Genomic DNA, 12,668 nt, shown 5'->3' with positions numbered 1-12,668 from the left:
TTTGGGAAAAACAGTGTCTTAATGAGCAGACATGAAGAAGAACCAAATAGAACTTTTATAAATGAAGTGCAAAACTTGAAATGGAAAACCCACTGAATGGGTTTAACAGATTAGACACAGTAGAAGAAAGAATTAGAAAATGGGAAGTTACTTTTGGAAATTACCCAGAAAGGAATACAGAGAGACAAAAAGATTGTAAATAGGAAACAAAAATTAAGAGAAAGGGAGGATAGCATGAAAAGGTCTAACATAAGTCTTGCCACAGTTTCATGAGAAGAGAAGGGGGAGAGAGAGACTGGGGCAAAGATAATGTAATACCTGACATTTTTCAGAATGCATGGAAGACACCAATCCACAGAATATGGAAGCTCAACGAATTCCAAGAGGAATAAATAAAAAGAAATCCAATCACTATGGTGAATTCACTATGGTAACACCAAAGACAAAACTGGAGAGCTTAAAATCATCCAGACTAGAAGAGGAACAAATTACCTCCAGTTGATTAACAATTAAACTGACAGCTGACTTCTCAACAACTGAGGAAGCCATATAACATTGGAATAGTATCTTCAACATGCAGAAGGAAAACAATGACAATCTAGAATTCTCTTCCCAAACTATCTTTCAAAAAATGAAAATGGAAAAAAAAAAAAAAACCCAGACATTTTCAAACAAAAAATACAGACTGAGAGAGTTTGCCATGACCCATATTAAAGCAAATTATTCAAAAGTATACTTAAGGATAAGGAAGATGATCACAGATGGAAGATCTAAGATAAAAAAGAAATGAAGTTTTTTGTTTTTGTTTTTTTTTTTTAGAAGATGTTGGGGGTAGGAGTTTATTTATTTATTTATTTTTGCTATGTTGTGTCTTCATTTCTGTGCGAGGGCTTTCTCTAGTTGTGGCAAGCGGGGGCCACTCTTCATTGCAGTGTGCGGGCCTCTCACTGTCGCGGCCTCTTGTTGCGGAGCACAGGCTCCAGACGTGCAGGCTCAGTAGTTATGGCTCACGGGCCTAGTTGCTCTGTGGCATGTGGGATCCTCCCAGACCAGGGCTTGAACCCATGTCCTCTGCATTAGCAGGCAGATTCTCAACCACTGCACCACCAGGGAAGCCCTGACGTTCTTTTAATGTAAAGAAATTAGTAAATGTAAACAAATATTGATGGCACAAAATTTTAATAAAGTTTTAAGAAGTTTAAAAAGAAAAGAATTCAAATATATGAGTCAGGCATGAGATAAAATACTCTAAAATACTTGTATTCTCTTGGAAGATGGTAGGAGTGTTTGTTAATTTTAGCCTTAAAAAGTTATATTTACATATGTTTTAATTTCTAGGGTAACTGCTAAAATATAGAAACAGCACATAAGTTCCAAGTTAGTATAAGGAGAAAATGGAATTTTAAAAAGATGTATTTGCCACAGCTTAAAAAGAATATCAATAAATAAATTTAGCAAAATGTGTATAAGATCTCTATAGAGCATGTTATAAAATTACATGGATGGATGGATGGAAGGATGGGTGGATGGAGAGATAGAGTTAAAGAGATAGATACATAGATAGGTAGATAGATATTACACACACACACACAAACACACACACACATACACATACACACATAGAAGACCTAAATAAATGGAGAGATGTACTTTGTTTACAGAACAGAAAACTCAGTTTTGACGGTTTTTTGGAATACTGGTCAGGTATTTTGTTGAATGCCCCTCTACTGGAATTTGTCTAAAGTTTTTCTCATAGCTAGACCAGGGTTAAGGGCTTTGCGGGAGAACACCAGACAGATACAATGCCATTCTTATCACATCATAACAATATCAAGTCATATTGTCAATATGATTTATCACTGTTGTTGTACACCTTGATCGCCTGGCTGAGGTCGTGTTTGTCAAGTTTCTCCACTGTAAAGTTACTATTTTCCCCCATTTCTATCCTCTCCTCTCTCAAAGGAGCTCACTCTTCAAAGTCCATACTTAAGGAGGAAGGAGTTATACTCCCCATGTTTGAGGGCTGAGTTTTCTACATAAGTTCTTTGAAATTCTTCTGCACAAGAAAATTTTCTGTTCTCTCCCATTTTCTTATTTACTCCATCATTTGTTTGTATCAGTATGGGCTCATGAATATTCATTTTATACTTCAGGCTATATTCTGATAGTTCTTCATTTATTTTCGTGCTCAAATTGTTCCGGTTTTGGCCATTAGCAGCTCTTTCACTTGGCTCCTCTGTCCATTTGACATACCCCCATCAATACTGGGGGTTTTCTTTGTTTGTTTTTAGCACTTCCTTACTTTCTGGCACTACAAGAAGCTCCCACCTCATTTTGCATCTTTCCCACCCCAGCCCTTAGAATTAACTATTTCTCTAAAGAGCTCTGGTTCTTTTATTGAAGAATGATATTAGAATCCAAGATCTGGGCCTTAGGTATGCCTTTTCCTACTGGAATGTTAGCAAGAGTTCTTTTTTTCTTTTTTAATTTGTTTATTTTTGGTTGTGTTGGGTCTTCATTGCTGCACACGGGCTTTCTCTAGTTGCGGTGAGCGGGGGCTACTCTTCATTGCGGTGCGTGGGCTTCTCATTGTGGTGGCTTCTCTTGTTGCAGAGCACGGGCTCTAGGCGCACTGGCTTCAGTAGTTGTGGCTCGCGGGCTCAGTAGTTGTGACACACGGGCTTAGCTGCTTCGCGGCATGTGGGATCTTCCTGGACCAGGGCTTGAACCCGTGTCCCCTACACTGGCAGGCGGATTCTTAACCACTGCGCCACCAGGGAAGCCCCAAGAGTTCTTTTTGTTTATATACATTTTCTGTTTGTTTGTTTTCTTTTCCTATCACCTTGTTCTGATTTTGTGGATCTCATCTCTCTAGGTACATAAGGTATTTGTTTGTTTGACTGTTTGTTTTTGCTTCCCAAATTATCTCCATTCCCTCAAGGTTTCTTTCTAGGTTTGTTGTTTTGGCTTCTGACTTTCATGTCAGAACTTTCCTCTAATATCTGATCATCTTTGATCATCCTTTCAAGTAGTAAAATGTTAATTGAGAACAATCTTTGTTGGAGAGCTTGATAACTGGCCAGGATTGCTACAGAATGATGGGGCGGCGATGTGGCACTCTTATCGGGGATCTCGCACATCACAACTTGAAGGTCTTGTGCATGGGAATGGACACAAGGAGCCCTGGGAACAGATGTCCTGTCAGCAGCAGTAGCAGAGCCTGAGTAGAAGCCCCAGTTGGACACCACACACAGGATGCAAATGATCCAGACCATCTGCTTCTCTGTTGCTAGCTCTCCCCCTGGTGAGAACTACAACATAACAAAGAGCCCCAATTCCTCTGTCACTACGAAGGGGTGGGTTCACTCAAGGGAAATGAATAGACACTATAAAGGAGAAGAGTTTTGTTCACTGAGACTCATTTTTATTCTTACTAATGTTCATAAAGCATAGGGTCCAATTTAAGAGGACCTCTATGGGCACCAGTGTCCCTAAATTCTAACCTTCCCTAAAAAAGTTGGATCAGTAAAAATTACCAGATTAAGTATTTTCTGCTGTCGTTATCACATTACTTACGCAAACAGGTCACTTAATCCAGTTACAGTACCAACGGAGGAGTCCCCGAGACTTACAAACTAACTTGAGGGAAGGCCAGCCAGCCAAGAAGAGTTCTGTCTCTTAGGGTTAGTCAGACTGGTGAATATCAAAATACCAGCTTGATCATTGGCCATGAGAAACATACGTTAAAGCAGACAGCAGTGAGGGTCAGCGTATTCTCTTCCTATAAAGCTAAGTGGACACTTTGCATTGAGAAGCTTACTTAGCATGAATTCGGGCAAGGGAAATGACCTAAATGATATGACAGGCTGTTGTCATTCAGCCAAGATCCTGATGCAGCTGTAAACCCATCTGTAGTTGTGATGTACCAACTACAAAACAAGAGAGCAGTGTTTCTGGGCCAGGAAAGCCTCTGGGGGCAGCCCTGATGTCTCATTATTATAGGGGTATGTTACATATCCTCAATCTAGTTTCTGAACATCTCTGTGCTGAGACCCCATTTCTTTAGAAATGCCACCTGGTCTGCTAAGTTCCTATCAAGATGTAGCCTGGAAGCCATGCTATCTTTTGGAGGGAGTCTTAAAACATCTGTGCTTTGCTTAATTTTGTCTTGATGTGTGTATTTATAATTTCCTTTATTATCCAACTTCTAGGAGACACCTAGATTTTGCCTTATATGTGCCTACAAAGACTACTTAAAATAACATACTAGTTATTGATGACTTTAATACAATATAATTTTCTTAATTGACCTTGCATTTAAAAATGGAGGGTTTTTTGCATCAAAAATTAACAAATACACAAAAAGCAGTAAGTAAACAATCATGATGGTTTGAAATAATGAGGAATCAGTCTTCCACATTCGTTTCTCCCTAATGCTTAGTGTTTATTTTTACACTTTTAAAAAAAAAAAAAACCCACTGAGTTCCCCTATAAAATACACAAGAGATGTCTGATGCTATGATTGTCATGTGAGAAAACATTTCATATTTTAAAATTAAATGTTAATGCTTTTATAATTATATTTACTGCTTACCGTCTAATGGGATATTATGAAAGCAATCACACTTCCTAATCTGGATGTTTCTTAAATAGAAATAAATCATTAAAAGAGCAAGAATTGGCTGCATTTCTCAGCTTTTATTTTTAGGTGGATTACTGCAGAAGCTGAAGCCTATGCTCAGAATTCTTTCTGGAATCAAAGCTGTTTGAATTCAGATCTCCTATCTGCCCCTTATTAACTGTGAATCTAGTAAAATTATTTAACTTCTCCAACTCATGGTTTTCTTTTCTGTAAATAGCGATGCTTACCTTTATCCCCTCCATGGAGTTATTTGTTTCGGTTAAGTGAAATAATGAACCCAAATCCGTTAAGCATAGCAGCTGGCCTTAATAAATTCTATAAATAACAGTTGTGTGTATCAAGCGTTCTTAACTGAGTGCACTGCATACTGTATTCCAGTGATCATATTTGGTATTCTATAACCTGTGATTGAGGAGGCCCACCCAAGTGCATACCTCCAGGTTAGGCCACGTACAGGGCTGCTTCAGTCTCATGCTGAAGTTGAGACCTAGTATAATGTTTCCAGGTCAATGTGAACCTCACTCTCTCAGGATATGAGGGTTTGGAAGCTTGCCCCTTATTCTGTCTTGAAAGTTATTTGTAATTTTTCTGCTTTTCCTAACTGTGTGACCTTCTCTCTGAATCCTTTAGATAAGTGAATCTTGGTGATTTACCCCAGGGGCATATGTGTCTGCTCTTTCTGTCCATTTGTACCCGCTCTCAACTTTGGTCTATACAGTGGCCGGTCGTGCCCTACTCTGTGTAACCACTTTATTGAACCCTGGGCTCTTCAGGGGTGAAGTGGGCAGCAACTTTCTTTTTCTCCACGGCTGCCCTCCAAGCCTGCTTTGTCAGCTATCCTTTACCCTCTCCTCAGTAGGAACTTGAGCTCGTAGAGAAGGACCAGTCATTCTTGGGTTTTAGAACAATCTGATTTTTAGGAGCTACAGGCTCATCCCACTTTCCCCCCATTTGCTTGCTAGCTCCTGCCTCTGCTCCCTGGGAATCGGGTCTTACTTGGCTAGCTCCATTATAATCTGGCATCACTGATGTATGAAGGCCCCCTCTTTCTCCCTCGGGCACTCAGTCAATTAGTTAACCCTTCACCCATCCTCTGGGACCTCCAGACTGCCTCATTGCCTGAAGAAGGTACCACCCTCTCCAGTTTGTTTCTTTTTTTTTTTTTTTGGAGTACACGGGCCTCTCACTTTTGTGGCCTCTCCCGCTGTGGAGCACAGGCTCCGGACGCCATAGCTCATGGGCCCAGCTGTTCCGCGGCATGTGGGATCCTCCCAGACCGGGGCACGAACCCGCGTCCCCTGCATCGGCAGGCGGCCTCTCAACCACTGCGCCACCAGGGAAACCCCCTAGAATTTTTTACAGTACTATTGCCTTTCGGATAATTCAGCTTGATTATAACATTAACAATGTCATCATACAGCCAGTAAATCAGCAAAAGATGGGGTTTCTTAACAGAATTTTCACAATATAAAAAATAAGGGGAAGCAAAATGGCTTGCTATCGAATTTAGAATTCAAATCACTTGCTTCATCCTCAGAAAGAAGCGATTCACATAGAACTGATACATGGGTTCAGGTCCCATAATGCCCAGTAAGAGTATTTGGAAACATGCTTTGGAATAGGATGTTACTCTTGTCAGGAAAGGAAGGTAAAGCCAAATTCCAGGGCTCCATGGTTTTTCCTGGCTGCAAGGGGTTTTATCTTACACAGGCATGAAGTTTACGTTATTGCCACCTTACTGTGAAGTTTTCAATTGAATAAACAAACAATTGGGCTTACAGAAACTGCTTTCTTTGGAATTTTATTCCTCTAGAGCATATGGGTGAGAATTTCTTCTCTTTTTGCTAATAGGACAAACAGAAGAAGGCATATAAGATTACAAAGCCTCTTTGAGGTCCAGTCTTACATTTGGTGCCTCTAGAGGCATGTGGTAGATTGTAATACTGTTTATCAAATATTCCAGTTTCCATTTCTGCAGTGCGCCTCTGTGTGGGATTTTGGGGTTTCTGCAGTAATAACTTAAACTACTCTGACAGATACAAGACAGAAATGCTGTATTAAAATTTTTTAAAAATAAAGTTTAAAAAATAGTTTGTCAATTTGAGTGGCTCCCCTCCAAAGTCTCATCTCTGAGTGATTTTCCCACTATTTTCTTTTATAAACTTATTTTTAGAACTGTTTTAGATTTACGGAGTTATTACAAAGAGAGGTCCTATATACCCCACACCCAGTTTCACCTATTATGAACGTCTTATATTCATCCCTACTACATATTTACATGCTCTTTCCATCCAGCTAATCTTACATGTGTTGGTAATTAACATATATGCATTTAAGTGCCAGGAATTTTGCTCTTACTAATTTTATGTTGGTATTCTTCAAAAGTTTTGGAAAGAATATGCAATGGAATTAACACATAAGTTGCCACTTTCTACCTTTTTACAAAAATCATCTGGATCTATCTTTTTTTGTTTCCAAGTCAAAAGTACCCTTTGATTTTATATCCTCAGTTCTCTTAGTGACCATCCTATACTCATCACTGATAATAGCATTCTCTAGACCACTGAAGCTCAAAAACCCCACAATATGTTTTCTCTTCCTGTTTAATCACTATGAACTTTTCCCTTATACAATAGTTCAAATATGTCCCTTTTCTTTTTTATCATTCCCACAGTGACTGTCATAATATTTGAAATGCATTTAATTTTTAAATTATACACAGAGATGGTAGATGGTGTATTAGTCTGCTCAAGTTGCAATAATAAAATACCACAGACTGGGTGCTTAAACAACAGAAATTCATTTCTCACAGTTCAGGAAGCTAAGTTCAAGATCAACGTATTCATGGGCTCTCTTCCTGGTTTACAGAAGGCTGCCTTTTGGATGTGTCTTCAGAGGCAGAGAAAGTGAGTTCTCCAGTGTCTCTTACTGTTAGGGAACTAATCCTATCATGAGGGTCTCACCCTCATGACCTCATCTAAACCTTACTACCTCCCAAAGGCTCCATCTCCAAATACCATCGCATTGGGGGGTTAGGGTTTCAACATGTGGATTTTGGAGGGACACAGTTCAGTCCATAGCAGTTGGCAATGCCCAAGATCAATGCAGGAGAAAGTGCTGCATTAAGGTGAGCTGTGAGACGTCAGGTTAGAAAGATCTGTGATGTGTAAGACTGAGCGCCACACGGGAAGTCCCACGGTTTCTGATCAAGGCAGTGTCCTGGTGTGAATTGTTTTAGGAAAGCAAATACGGTGGTTGCTTATAAGACGTATCTTATTGGAAGAAATCGCAGGTAGGAAAACCCTCTGCGAGAGTAATGTAACAACCCCTGATGGGAAAATAAGCATCCACATTGTGAAGGCAGCACCTCGAACTCACCACCGCCTGCAAGCCTTTCCTCATCCTCCCGTCAGAGGGACTCTCCTCTTTAAAGTCCCATTTTCCTTATGTTTAAGGGTTGCTCACAGAACCCTTACATCGTTCTTGCTTCTGTACTTTTCTTATCCCGTCTAGTCTGTGTATCCTCCCTGGCAGGAGGCAAGGATATAAGCAATAACTGAGATTAAGCAGCCATAATGCAAAGGTTACGTAAGCACAGATGCCAAAACGGGAAGAACCAAGTGTTTCTCCGCTTCTCTGGGCCTATCCCGGCGCCCGTTGAATGTCGCAGGGATGAATGGAGCTAAGGTTGTCGGATCTAAGCTCTTTTTAGAAAAAGAGACTTAATAGGAAATTGTAAGTGGGACAAAGACAAATTTCTCCCCGATAATTGAGACGCCATTGCAGGATATACGTTTTGGGACATTAATGATTTCGTGGTTATTTTAAACGCGCTTTCAAACCTTTTGTGCCTTATGGGGCCCTATCTGTCCTCTTGTTTTTTTTGTTTCAAATACTTGTTACAGCACTTTTTGGTGGTAGTTTTGAACAGTATGTGCAAATTAGTATATCACAGGTGAGGATATTGTGGTGACTCTCATTGTCTTTTACTTAAATTGTGAAATGTAGGCGCCATAGTCATCGTCTTTGTGCAGCCTGCTACCTCATCTCTTCAAGTGATAACAATTTGGCCAGCAGACGTCCAGAAAGAGACAATTAAAATAACGATCATTTTAATGATGCGAGGTTTGCTCTTTAGAGCTCAAACTTTTGAAGATAAAAATGGAGATCGTTAAATCAAATAGTGTGCCTAGAATGAGTTACAGGATAGCTCCCGAAGCTGGTAGGTCAACAAGGCAAAAACCCTTAAATTTTGTCTGTATGGGAGGGGGTAGGGTGGGCAAAGACTACACAGTGAAGTCAGAAATCTGGAGTTCTCCTTAATAGCTCCTATGCTGTCAGTCTGTGCACTTAATCAGTAAGGCCTGATCATTTTATTTTATTTTTTATTTATTTATTTATTTTTTTTGTGGTACGCGGGCCTCTCACTGTTGTGGCCTCTCCCGTTGCAGAGCACGGGCTCCGGACACGCAGGCTCAGCGGCCATGGCTCACGGGCCCAGCCGCTCCGCGGCATGTGGGATCTTCCCGGACCGGGTCACGAACCTGTGTCCCCTGCATCGGCAGGCGGACTCTCAACCACTGCGCCACCGGGGAAGCCCCGTGGCCTGATCATTTTAATGCTTTACTTGCCATTTGCTTCATTTCCAGGGCCACCACCCTGTTGCAGGCTCTTGTCATTCGTGGAACAAATGTTTGTTGAACGCATTCCTAAGTAGTACGCTCCCCTTTAGGTGGTAAGATAAATAAGTCCTGCTCTCCTGAAGCTTACATGAAAGATCGTAATACTTAATGACTCCTGCCAGCTTCTCAATCAGTAACCACCTCCTGTTAGATGAAAACTGCTCCCATCACCTCCTACTTTGATTAGTTCTCTGGAATCCCAGTTGCTGTCTCAACTGCTTTTACATCAACTTCTTCTTCTTTTTTTTTTTTAACAATGTTGTAGCCAGATTAAAAAAAAAAAAAATTCCCATTGCCTCCCTTCAATGATTTTCCACTATCCTTGGAATGAAGTAAAAATAAACCTTACCATGGTCTGCAAGGCCCAGTCTGGAACCTCTTCAGACATCCTGAGCCCATCTTCTCATTTTTGTTTGCTCCAATTCAGTGATCCAGACCCAACTGTAAAAGAAAATAATAATATCTACAGGCATACAGATAAGTAACTGACACAGTTTCAACGAAGGATACTACCCTTACTCTTTGATATTTTCTATGCACTTTGATATTTTCTTTTTTTTTTGGCCTGATATTTTCTATTCTGTTCCGTTTCCTTTTTTTAAAATGCTGGTTGTGAGCTATTAAATTGATTTTTTGCTCATCTCCTGGGTCCTGATCTTAGTTTGAAAAACACAACTTGGGCTTTTTCTGAGTTCCTCAGGTGAAGGCCAAACCCCTTCCCACTTTAGGGCAGTTCCCTCTGCCTAGAATTGCCCTGCCACCTCTTGTGCTGAGCTGATGCCTGCTTGTGGGACTCAGGTGCTTACATCGGAGGGAAGCCTTTTCTGACCTGTCAATGTAGAGAGGTTTCCATCCCTTACCCTGTACCATAGCACATATCACAGTTGTTTCAGTTCCTCACATTTTTTGTTGACTTCTTTACGCTCCATGATGGTGGAGATCTTTTCATGCTAGTTTTCCAGGAGACACAGTGGAGCTCAATATGTATTTGTTGAATGCATGAATGATTGATAAATCTCTTTCTCTGGTTGGAAACTTCCTGAGGGCAGGGCCTGAGTCTCATCTGCCACTCCGAGTCCCTGTGACAGTGCCTGGCAGGGCTTTTATAAATACTTGTTGAATGATTGAGTAAATGAATTATTAGCAATAAACTAGAAAAATGTATACATGCTGTAGAAAGGCTTGGGAAATTAATAAAAGGAGAGACGATCTAACACCTGCCCATTGGAGTACTGGTTTGGAGGCCTAACATTCTTTTGGTAAATGCACCTAGGTTAGGTTAGCTCCCAAGTCCACGGTAAGGCAAGATTCCATTCTTCATCTGGCAGGGTCTGCTGGCTTTTCTACGTCATGTCCTTGTTGAGGAATTGGCAGATATATTCGTTGAGGCAATAATTGGTTAGGTCTGAGGTAGCTTTTTGTTTTTCTTTAAGTGAATATTTCTGCCACAGAAATTTCTCCTTTGCTTCTCTGGTAAAGTAAGATTTTACTTTGATATATTTTCTTTGGTAATGTTTTCAACTTTATGAACTTGTGAAACACTTCATTGTATCTTTACTTATCTTAGATTGTCAAGAAATTTTAAATACTTTAATTGTCTTAAAAATACATACTTTCACTGTATATCTTTTGTGTATTTATGGAATAGCAGTAAAAACATGGGATTACGGACTTGTTTGGGAGGAAGGGTAGCATAATAAACATTTCCTTAATTTGATTCTTCATAATTTGCCAACAAAATGTTTCTTAAAAATACGTTTTGGTTCAGTTGTGCTTTAATTCTGGGTGAGACCTTGCAGCCCTGCTCTGCCAGCTCCCTGTGTTTATATACACAGAGGGGCACATACACACGTGCTAATAGGGAAAGACACAATTTGGGTGCACCCTCTCCTTTTTCCTGCTCAGTGTTGATGACTGATTTCAAGTCCTCCTTCCTTGAAAACTCCTCCCTCTCTGTTGCCCTCACAGTGATTAACTGGTGTAGAACCTTGTACATGATATGTTTAGTTGAATTTATAAGTGCTCCTTAGGATAACAGTAGCAACAGCATTTATTGAGTGAAGTTAATTTGCCCTTCGTAATCTCTAAATGTTTACAAAAAATCTTAAGTGGGTACTGTTATTTCCATTTTGCTGATGAGGAGATAGAGGCCCAGAAACATTATGTCATACAAGTACCAGCACGTTGGAGAGCTGGTACCGGAGCCTGGCCAGAGCAGTACTGCCTGCCCCTTCCATTGAAATGCCACAGGCTTTGAAGCTTTTTTAAAAAACTGACATGCAGTTCCGCCATGGTGTTTACGTCTATGTGGAAGGCCAGGGAGAGAAGTAATAAAGATACGTATGTAGCATGAACGGGATTTCCCATTATGTTATACATGTTGTAATCTCTCTTAACTCTCCGACATAATTTTTGAAGTGTCAAATTGTCAAGATTTTTTGGCTTGTTTTCATAATTTGTTCTACCATTTATAGATAGCAAATTTGAGCCTCTGCAGCTTGCTAAGAACAGTTGAAAAGCTGTAAACTTTGTTCACATCACTTGTTATTATCAGCTGCTCTTTTTTAAGCTTTCAGGACCTCTGAAGAGGGTTTCTGCTGATCTTACACAGTCTTTTTAGAGGGTAGCTTTGCTTTGCAGCTTCCTCGTGCCAGGGTATGTCTATTCTTGTCCCTCATCCCCACCCCCAGGGCTGGCGATACAGCAGCAGAGAGGTGGTGGGGACAGCTTCGAGTAACGTTCCTATTTCTGGGCATGTCTTTATGTTAGCAGTCGGGGAAGAACAAATGAGCTTAGCAGTGTGAATTGTACATACATAGTTCAGAAGGAAAATGATCCATATTTGTAGGATTTCCAATGGCTGTTTTAAAATACGCTAGCTTTCAAACAAAAGCTGGTGAAAGCAGGATATATGTGATCTTGTTTATGATTCCTTGGCATCTGAAATCCTAAATGCTATAGATTCTGCTTTTCTTGAAGACTGGTGTTGCATTTTTTAAGAATAATTTTGTATGTGGATTTATTTTTATAGAGAACAGAAAAATATTTGAACGTGGTTGGTTGAAGGTGAGTTGTGATTACTTTTGTATCCTGTGGAGATGTGTGAGGTGCTGAAATGGAGAAATAATTAACCTCGAAGAGCTAACTTGCGTTTCCCTTAAATAAGTATTGGCTCTAGTAGACTTTATTTTGTGTTTTCTATGAACAAGCAGCCCTTCTGTGGGGCTCAGTCTTGGGAGCCTCGGGAGCACGGCAGCTCCAGGGACAGCACCTGCTCCTTCTGCTGGTTTCGGAGCCGGGCTCTTTGGATCTAAACCTGCCGCTGGGTTCACTCTAGGAGGAAC

The sequence above is a fragment of the Neophocaena asiaeorientalis genome, unplaced genomic scaffold (assembly GCF_003031525.2).
Source record: "Neophocaena asiaeorientalis asiaeorientalis breed wild unplaced genomic scaffold, Neophocaena_asiaeorientalis_V1.1 scaffold443, whole genome shotgun sequence".
NCBI classification, from domain to species: domain Eukaryota; kingdom Metazoa; phylum Chordata; class Mammalia; order Artiodactyla; family Phocoenidae; genus Neophocaena; species Neophocaena asiaeorientalis.
Note: the sequence above shows the minus strand (reverse complement) of the source record.